The 9979-nt window shown below is 41.5% G+C and overlaps 1 pseudogene; it reads right to left on the minus strand.

Annotated features, from left to right (window-relative positions):
• Window positions 1-9127: 9127 nt before the first annotated feature.
• Window positions 9128-9541, minus strand: LOC120999311 (annotated as a pseudogene).
• Window positions 9542-9979: the final 438 nt, after the last annotated feature.

Consider the following 9979-nt stretch of genomic DNA (forward strand, 5'->3'; position numbering starts at 1 on the left):
TGTCTACTTTTTTTAACTAATGTAAGTTTTACACAATTATTTCATTTTTGAAACAAACAAAAAAAAATCATGTTTTAGTGTCTCCATAGTTCGAGAGCCATAGTTTTTTCAGTTTTTGGGCGATTATCTTGGGTAGGGTATGAGTTTTGTGGGATGAGATGACGGTTTGATTGGCACTATTTTGGGGTGCGTATGACTTTTTGATCGCTTGCTATTAAATTTTTTGTGATGTAAGGTGACCAAAATTTTTTTTTTTAACACTTTTTTTAACAGTATTAACCTGAGGGGTTAGGTCATGTGATATTTTTATAGAGTAGGTTATTATGGATGTGGCGATACCTAATATGTGCATTGTATTTTTTTATTTATTTTTTTAATCAGTGACAAATGTGTTTTTTATTTTTACTTTTTTTTCCCTTTTTGTTTTACATTTTTTTGACCCTGACCCACTTGGTTCTTGAAGATCCAGTGGATCTGATGTCTGTATAATACAGTACTGTACACTATATAGTGTACTGTATTGTATTTTTACTTTACTTAGTCTGATCAGACTTCTGCATTTAGCAGAAGTCTGATCTACACCATGGACAGCCAGAAGCCTGTGAAGGCGTCCGGTTGCCATGGTAACCATCACTCACTGCCACAACAGAGCAGCGGGTGATGGGGAGGGAGTGGGATCCCCTCCCTCTGTGATCCCGTCAAGAATCGGGGGCTGAAATGTCACAGCAGCCCCCGATGGGAGAGGGAGGGAGCTCCTTCCCTGTTAACCTCTTCCATACAGCGGTCCCTACGGACTGCGGCATGGAAGGGGTTAAAAGGCTGACATCACAGCACAGATGCCAGCCGTTTCAAGCAGAGTGTCAGCAATGTGCTGACACACTGCTTGCTAACCTCTCGGCCATCCTTAAAATGAGAGGCCGGGCGGGATGATTGCACGCCCGCTTGCGCGCCCCCCCCCAGCACCACCCGTTATTTAAAAATGAAAATGTAGGTAATTTTGAAGTTTATGATCAGAAACCTCTTACAGCGCTACAAACCGCAGGTCTGAATTGACCTGCGGTTTGCAGCGATCACCAATATGGGGGGGGAGGGTCACAGGACCCCCTCGGCATTGTCCCAGGGTGCCTGCTGATTGATTTCAGCAGGCACCCAGTTCCGATCACCGCCTGCAGCACGGCGGTGATCGGAAATACACATGACGTACCGGTACGTCATGTGTCCTTAAGTACCGGGACATCATGACGTACCAGTACGCCATGTGTCCCCAACAGGTTAATCAGGAGACATTTTTATGCGTCTTAAAGGGAAATTCTCTGAACTATGCCCTGTTGGAGCCTAGAATTTTTTTTATTTTAGGCCACAGGAGTACGGGACTTAAAAATTAGGCTTTCACCTGACATGAAAGAAATTCTGATTATGTGGCCAGCGGTATATTACAAGGTCAATGGATATAAATTTTACTGCAGGCCAGTACAAATACAGGTCAAATACATATGTTTTTAACAAATCTCTTTTTATTTAAGAAGACATGAAAGTTAGACAAGACATTGAAGATATAATAATAATAGCATTTTAAAGTCTAGCAAATATTGTGTGATACTGATGAGACCCAAAAAAGAGATGAAGATGAGAGGGGGAGGGGTGGAGAAAAAGAAGGGTGAAAGAAAATAAACAGAGGGGGAGGGTAAAGAAGATGTGGGGAAAAAGGATGAGTGGGAACATAGCATAAACTGTATTATAACTTCATGACAAATGTTATTAAAGATTACAAATAAGGATAAGGATAAGCAGCTCAGCTTATAAAGTTATATGGAGCAGTATACAGGTTATGAAAAAATTATGTCTCATTCAAAGTTGGTAGCATCTTAATAATACCGGAAAACTACTCACGCATAGGTACCATGAATCAGTAATGAATGACAAGCTAAATGACAAGCTACACACTCATTGCATGTTCTATATATTGGGCAGTATAAACTCTCATGTATATTAGCCATAAGTTCAAAATTAGAGTTCAAGTTGGCGCGGAATGTTAGGTGCAATTATGGGAAGCTTTTACAAGATCCTTGAGTCGCGGAACACTTTCCATGGATTCCACAGGCTCTGAAACCTTGAGTGAGATCTGGTTGCCCAGCTAGCAAGTTCCTCCATCAGGAAAACTTGGTCAATCTTTTCGAACCAATTTTTTAGTGAAGGAGGGTAAGTACTAAGCCAATTAATTGGTATTAATAACCTTGCTGATTGAACAAGCAGAGTGGGTAAGTCAAACTTTGAGGGTTTCCATTTCTTGGAGGGAAGCCATAGAAGAACTGAATGAGGTGTCAATTCTATTGTAGTGCCACAGATTTCATTGATTTTTTGTTCGACCTGATCCCAAAACGGACGAATTAGAGGGCACCTCCACATGATATGACCTAGTGTACCTGTCTGGGACCCACATCTCCAACATGTATCATTTTCTGCACAACCCATTCTAAAGAGCTTGTGGGGGTCATTATACCACCTAGTAAGGGTTTCAAAAGAGTGTTCCTGCACCTTTATACACCTGGAGAATCCATGAGATCTCAGGTATATAAGATCAATCTCCTGAGGGGAAAAAGAACAATCTAAATCATTTTCCCAAGCTCTTATAAAAGCTGGAGTACAATCACCTTTTTTGGGGATCAACCAGTTATACAGTAGCGACATACTATGTCTTGGAAGGATGTCGTGAGAGGATAACTGCTCAAACCAAGTTGGGGTAGGTATGGTAGCAAATTTGGTGCTAAGAGTTTGACATATATTCTTAAACTCATACTTTGCCAGGAAATCTCCTTCTTTGATATAGTTGTAGTCTATAATAGAGACGTTCTCTTTCTGTTTCAGGTCTGATAACAAGTCAGTTAAAGCCACTTTTCCTAGAGTATTCCAGAATTGTGGAATGTCAGGTAATTCTGGTTTGATAAGATACGGTATAAGATTCGCTGGCAAGCTGACAGGGGGATCTGAGAGTAAATGAACTTCAGATTGAAGACAACGCATAGTTAGATATATACCCCTAGACAAGCCCATTGGAGTGTTAATGGGGGTAGTGATTCCCCAAAGCCCTGCCTGTTGTTTACTAGACATAAGGTCTAGTTCTATGTCTGTACCAATCGTTCGGTATTTGGGTATACACACTTGTAACCAGCGTCTCAGTTGGATCGCTTTATAATAGTAATGTATGTCCGGCAAACCCATTCCTCCATTTATACGAGTTTTGATTAGTTTATCATGTGCTATCCTGGGCCTTTTGTCCCTCCAAAGAAATGAGGTAAATATTTGTCTGACCTTTTTAAAATACGAGTTAGGGACATGGATGGGAATCATTTGTAGAAGGTAAGTTATTTTTGGAACAATATAAGTCTGCAATAGATTCTTTCGTCCGATCCAAGAAACCCAAGGTAATGTTAATGATTGGAGATGAGTTTGTATCTTTTTCAGTAGAGGCAGATAATTCAGTCTGAATAGGTTAGAGGGGTCTTTTGTTAGTTCAATTCCTAAGTAGGTGAGGGAGTTTTCATTCCAATTGAAGGGAAAGGCATTTTTTAGAGAATGAACCAATTGGGAAGGTATAGCTACACCCATTGCTACCGATTTCGAGTAATTTATTTTGAAATTAGAGACAGTGCCAAAAGTGGAGAAGAGATCTAATATATGGGGAAATGCTTGTTTAGGATTCGAGATTAGCAACGTTAAATCATCCGCGAAGGCTGCGCATTTATGCTCAGTTTTATTTAGTAACAGACCACGGATGTTTGGGTTGTCCCTAAATGCCTGAAGTAGCGTTTCCATCACCATTATAAACAGGGAGGGTGATAAGGGGCAGCCCTGTCTGGTGCCGTTGGTAATGGGAAAAGACTTGGATAGCATACCATTAACTCTAACTTTGGCACTAGGGTTATGATAAAGTGACATTACAGCTCTTATAAACGGGTCTGGAATCCCAAATCTTTGTAAAGTTTTTTGAGTATATAACCAGCTTACCCGGTCAAACGCTTTTTCCGCGTCTGTGCTTAGTAATACCAGGGGCTTAGAGTTTTTCTTGGCCCAGTAAATAGCATTGATAAGTCGACAGGACTGAGAGTTTCCCTCTCTCCCTTTCACGAAACCCGCTTGCTCTTTATTAATAATTCGAGGGATTATGGAGCTAAGTCTAGAAGCTAGGATTTTAGCCCAAATTTTTACATCTATGTTGAGCAGGGATATGGGCCTATAATTGCCGCAGTCACGGGTATCCTTTCCTTCCTTCGGGATTATGGCAATTATAGCTTCTAATGATTGTTTCGGGAGAGTCTCACCTGCAGATAACGCATGACACCATTTAACTAGTTGTGGGGAAAGTATATTTAAGAGTTTTTTATAATAACCTATCGGTAGACCGTCTGGTCCTGGGGCTTTACCCAAAGGCATACTCTTGATAATTTTCTGAACTTCAGTTTCTGTTATCGGGTGTAACAATGAGGAGCAGTCCTCTTGGCTAATTCTAGGAAGATTTAAGGTCTTCAAAAAGTTATCAATCTGTTTTTCTCTCATTGAATCAGATAACATAGTTTGAGTTTTGTCTTTTCCATTATCTAAATTATATAAGGCACCATAGAAGGAACAAAATTCCTGTGCTATAGCTTCAGTAGACGAGACTGTCCCTCCCACCTTGGTTTTGATTGAAGTGATAAATTGAGCATCTTTCCTCTGTTTAATCAGATGCGACATATACTTATTCCCCTTATCACCATGAATGTATTGTTTAAACTTTGTATATTGATAGGCCTTTGCACATTTAATATTGAGTAGTTCTTTCAGTTGTCTCCTCAGTGAAGCAAGTTCCTCAGATGCAGCGGACCTCCTAGACCGCTTCTGAATAGATTCAATCGCAGAGATCCGGTGGATAAGAGAATCAAGCTTTTTCTGCCTCTCCTTTTTAATTTTGGAGCCTAGTGCAATGAATTCTCCCCGGATGAAAGCTTTGTGGGCCTCCCAAATAATGGGTTGAGGCGTGTCTTGTATTTTATTTTCTTGGAAGTAGTATGATAGTTTAAGGGCAATATCTTCAATGTGTTTATTAGAATCCAATAACGTTTCATTTAATCTCCAGACCCATTCCCTTGCTGGGAGATTAGAGAAATTTATGGAGGAAGTGACTGGGGCATGATCGGATATTGTAATAGGACCTATAGATGATTTTTTCAACATAGCCAAGTGTGGGTTAGAAAGGAAAATATAGTCCAGCCTCTGATAAGACTGGTGAACAGCTGAATAAAAGGAATAATCTTTTGTCGTGGTATTTAGCGCCCTCCAAGTATCCGTTAGGTGCAAATCTTGTAACAGCTTATGTATACCACCCAATGTTTTCTGGGATTTAGTAGAGCTACCTAGTGACGAATCTAGTCGTGGATTTAAAGAGACATTCAGGTCCCCTCCAATTATTTTAACCCCTTCTGCAAAGTCACTGAATCTGGAAAGGGTTTTCTTAAGCCAGCTATGCTGTCTGATATTAGGTGCATATAAACAAGCAAGGGTTATTACCAAGTGCCCAATTTTTCCCTTCACAAATAAAAATCTGCCTTCAGGGTCTTGCTGGGTAGCTGTCCATGTAAACGGCACATTTTTACTAATTGCTATGCTAGTGCCCCTTGAGGCAGATCCATATGTGCTATGGAACCATTGCGAGTATCTCATCTTAGGTATATGTGGGATTTTATTTGTTTTAAAATGAGTCTCCTGTAAAAAGCATATGTCACTCCCATTTTTCTTCAGAAGTGTAAGAACTTGAGATCTTTTCTGGGGTGTATTGCAGCCTCTTACGTTAAAAGTGGTTATGTGTAGATCTGTCATGAGAAGATTGGTGAGAGATGCTGTTTAATAATCAGGGTAGACATGTGTAGGGGTGTAACCCATGGTGAGGACAGCAGACTGATTCTATACTGGTTAGAGTAGTTGAGAGTATGGCTACTGAGTGCAGTGAGCACATAACCTGGTAACAAGCTGAGCGCAAATAAAAGGGGGTTTAAGAAATCGAAAACAAATAGGGTAAATGAACTAGGTATATAAAACAGTAGGCGTAGTGGGTGGTTACAATTGAAAAGGTGCCACCATTGTGAGCCGTGGCTAACCATGTAGGGACCGAGAAGTGTCCTAACCCGGATCATCATAACCCACATTACCATTAACTAAAAAATCAATCACCTTATGCAGGCAAATTCAAACTTGAATTAGTGAAGTAAACAATTTAGGTGGCTAAAGGAATGCACATCCAAAGCATATTGAACATGTCCTATTGCATAAGACTCCATATGGAAGGATCCATACAGTTATAAAGCATAAAACAATATATAGTAAAGGCTAATAATATGACAGAAATGACCTGTGGCGCTGTTGGCAGAAAAATCGCCTTTGCTGCAGGCGACACTGTATTAGATTTCCCAAAAGTCCCAGCTATAGAGACTCTGAAAACAGCACGTCCCAAGTTCAGATGAAATCAGGTAAGGTCTCTTCTCCCCTGTATCTTCCTGTTGTTGTGCATTTTATGATTGGAACGCGTGGACCAAGCTTCTTGAGTGAGAAGTTGGGGAAGTCTAGGAACCGAAATATCCACTGCCAGCCAGCTATCCATCTTGATGGGAGGAATGTCCAAGGTCTTCCAGGCTTGGGGTAGGTCCTGTGGAGAACGAATAGTGCAGCGTCGACCATTCCTGGCAAAGGTAACCCCGAACGGATACAGCCACTTATACAATATGTTGTGATTTCTTAAGTGGTCGGTTAGGGGTTTTAAGATTCTGCGCTTCGCTAAGGTGGATGAAGCAATATCTTGATATAGCGATACTGAAGAGCCCTCGATTCTTAGGTCTGTGCTCTTGCGGGCAGCTTGTAAAATGGCTGTTGTATCCCTGAAACTTAGCAGACCACAGATCACATCCCTGGGGGCTTCACCCTCTTTAGGTATAGGGCGCAGTGAGCGATGAATTCTTTCAATAGTTATCTCTGCAGCTCTGTTTTCTCCTAGCAATTTAGTGAATAAAGACTTGGCAACTGCTTCTAGTTCAGCTGGGATAATTGATTCATCTAACCCCTTCAGTCTTATATTCTTACGTCTACTCCTATTCTCCTGGTCCTCAATCATGAGGAAAGCGTTATTGAGAGAGGAGACTTGCGCTTCCATAGCCGTTATTACATCAGCACTGTGTGACGCAGCATGTTCCTGACGGGTCTCTAATTGTTCAACCCGATTCCCCAGAGCGCGCATATCATGACTAAGGTCACGTACCTCCTGAAGCAGAGGAGCTAAGGCTTGGGACAGTGTTTCTTTGAAGAAGGCTTTGGTGAGTGTGTCGCTGTCTTTCTGTGCAGATTCCTCTTCAGGGGTATCCATATAATCAGCCTCACCTTCCTCCTGTTCAGATTCCCGCTCTGCTTCTTTCTCAATGCGGCGGGCCGCCATCTTAGCTGCACGGGCAGGGGACAGTGCCGTCTTTTTGCTGAAGAACTTGTCCATGTCTCCCTGATTTTTCTTAGATCTTGGAGTGTCAGGGGCTTCTCTGGATCTATCTTTACCGATTTTGACCATTTCGGAATCGAATGGGGTGTGCAAAAGCTATGTAATGTGGGTTTGATGGGAGAGAGCTCCTGCTCAAACCTCCGTCTTGTTCAGCGGTTAGGCTCCGCCCTCAAATACATATGTTTAAAAGAACTAAAAAATATAAAATTGGATTGAAAATAAAATCCCCCCTCTTGAAAAAAATCCTAATGATAATAGTTGAAATCCGATAACACAAATGCTGCACTACCCAAATGCACTATATAGAAACTATATTATTGGTATATCACACCCCTGCCTCAATCAGTTTTTAGGGGGGGCAACTGGTATATTTACACCAGTAGAAATTATTTGTTTCAATGTCGTTTGTCACTATCTGTAGCTGAGGTAACGCAGCAAAACTGCAAACCAATGCTGCACTACCCAACTGCACTATATAGAAAGTATATAATTGGTATATAACACCACTGCTTCAAACAGTTTTTTTGGAGAGCAAATGGTATATCACACCAGTAGAAATTATTTGTTTCAATCTCGTACGTCACTATCTATAGCTGAGGTAACGCTGCAAAACTACAAATAAATGCTGCACTACCTAAATGCACTATGTAAAAAGTATATAATTGGTATATAACACCCCTGCTTCAATCAGTTTTTTGGGGGGCAACTGGTATATCACTCCAGTAGAAATTATTTGTTCCAATAGCGTGTGTCACTCTGTGTAGCTGCAGTATTGCAGCAGAACCGCACACAACTGCTGCACAATACAAATGCACTATAATATACTTTCTATGTTAGAAAGTATATTATAAGTATATAACACTCCTCAGTAAGTCACACCTATCGATAGCACACCTATACAAGTCCTTAAAAGGACTTTTGTGGCCCTATTAGCTAGCGTTTGGTGTCCTAACAATCTGTCCCTGCACCACACAGCAACCTCTCCCTACACTGGCAAAAGACTGAATGTAAAATGGCTGCCAGATCAGGTTTATTTATAGGGTAGTAGGTATGTCCATGTGCTGAAATGTCTCAATTGGCTGTCCTGTACCACCTGATGGATGTGTCATGAGTCAAAGTTCTTCATAATGTAAAAGAATATGGCGCCGGCGGACATCTCCATATGTTCGCCCATTCGGCGAACCGTAAACGAGCAAAGTTCTCCGCGAAACGACCGCCGAGCAAACCGCAAGGCCATCTCTAATGCTTATCTCTGCTCGCTCCTTTTAAACGCATCTGGTTTACTTCTTCCTTGGTGTCTTGCAGTTTCCCTTCCAGGGACATCAATCTTGTTTCCACTTCTTTTTTAACAGTTCTTTCAGCATTTCTGTTTCCAGATTTGCTAGTACTGGAATGATCAGACATTCTTTTTCCACTCTCTTTCTTCTCTTCAGCAGTAGTTTCCTCAGATTTGGTGGCAGCTTCAGAGTCCTTTGCTTTTTCAGTGCCTTTTTCCACTTCTGCAGACTATCCTTCAGCCTTAGCTTTGGTCTCTGCAGTGTCTGAAGATTTCTCGCTCTCTAGCTCATCGGCCTTAGCTTCTTCAGTCTTTATCTCTTTGGAGTCTCCATTCTCTTAGTTAGCCTTCTCATCCTTCTCGGACATGGCATCATATATCTGCACTCTTTACTCCTCCCTTTCTTTCTCATGAAGGTTGGAGGCACTGGGGATATTGAGGTCCTTATCAGACTCTTTATCTTCCTCTTCTGGCATTCCCTCCAGAGTGTTAACCAGGACATTGTTCTCTATTTGTGCAAGCTCCAGGAGAGACATCCCATAGAAGTAGAAGGCATCTGCACACTGGTAAGCCGTCTTCCCGTATTTCTTCCCCAGAAGTTTGCTGACTTCCTGGAAGGCATTGACGACAGAGAGGATGTCTTTCATGAACAAGTCCCCGTTACTCACTGCCATGAGTCTCTTGGCTTCAGCATCCATATCAGCCCTATCAACTTGTTCAGCATAAACTTCTATCTTATTTGCCTCGACCATCCCTGCAGCTTCACCATTTCCAGGTACAACTTGGAACCGAACCCGAATTCGGAAAAATGTTTTTTTTACAGAAGTAATAACTTTGGCTCGTCGGAGCCAATACATTCTAATGCTGTATGGAGCTCCTGCTCCGTACAGCATTAGAACAAAGTTTTATGCAAATCAACTTTGGATGTTTCATCCGAAGTCGATTCGCTCATCCCTAAAAAATATCTCCAGCAAGCTATGCCTTGCTGAAGCAGCACCCATTTCTGGATTCCAGTTGTCTCACTGAAAACCTGGGGGAGATACACACCCTCAGCACACCTCTATTATGCACTTCAATAACTATCTTTAATCTCTTATCTGAAAACCCCACACACATTTCCTAATTTGTAGAGTTTCTATTTGTATTGTCGTCACACCACCTTTTTCTTTAGACTACACGGCATGAAAGTA

This window comes from Bufo bufo, chromosome 4, assembly GCF_905171765.1.
Source record: "Bufo bufo chromosome 4, aBufBuf1.1, whole genome shotgun sequence".
Classification (NCBI taxonomy): Eukaryota; Metazoa; Chordata; class Amphibia; order Anura; family Bufonidae; genus Bufo; species Bufo bufo.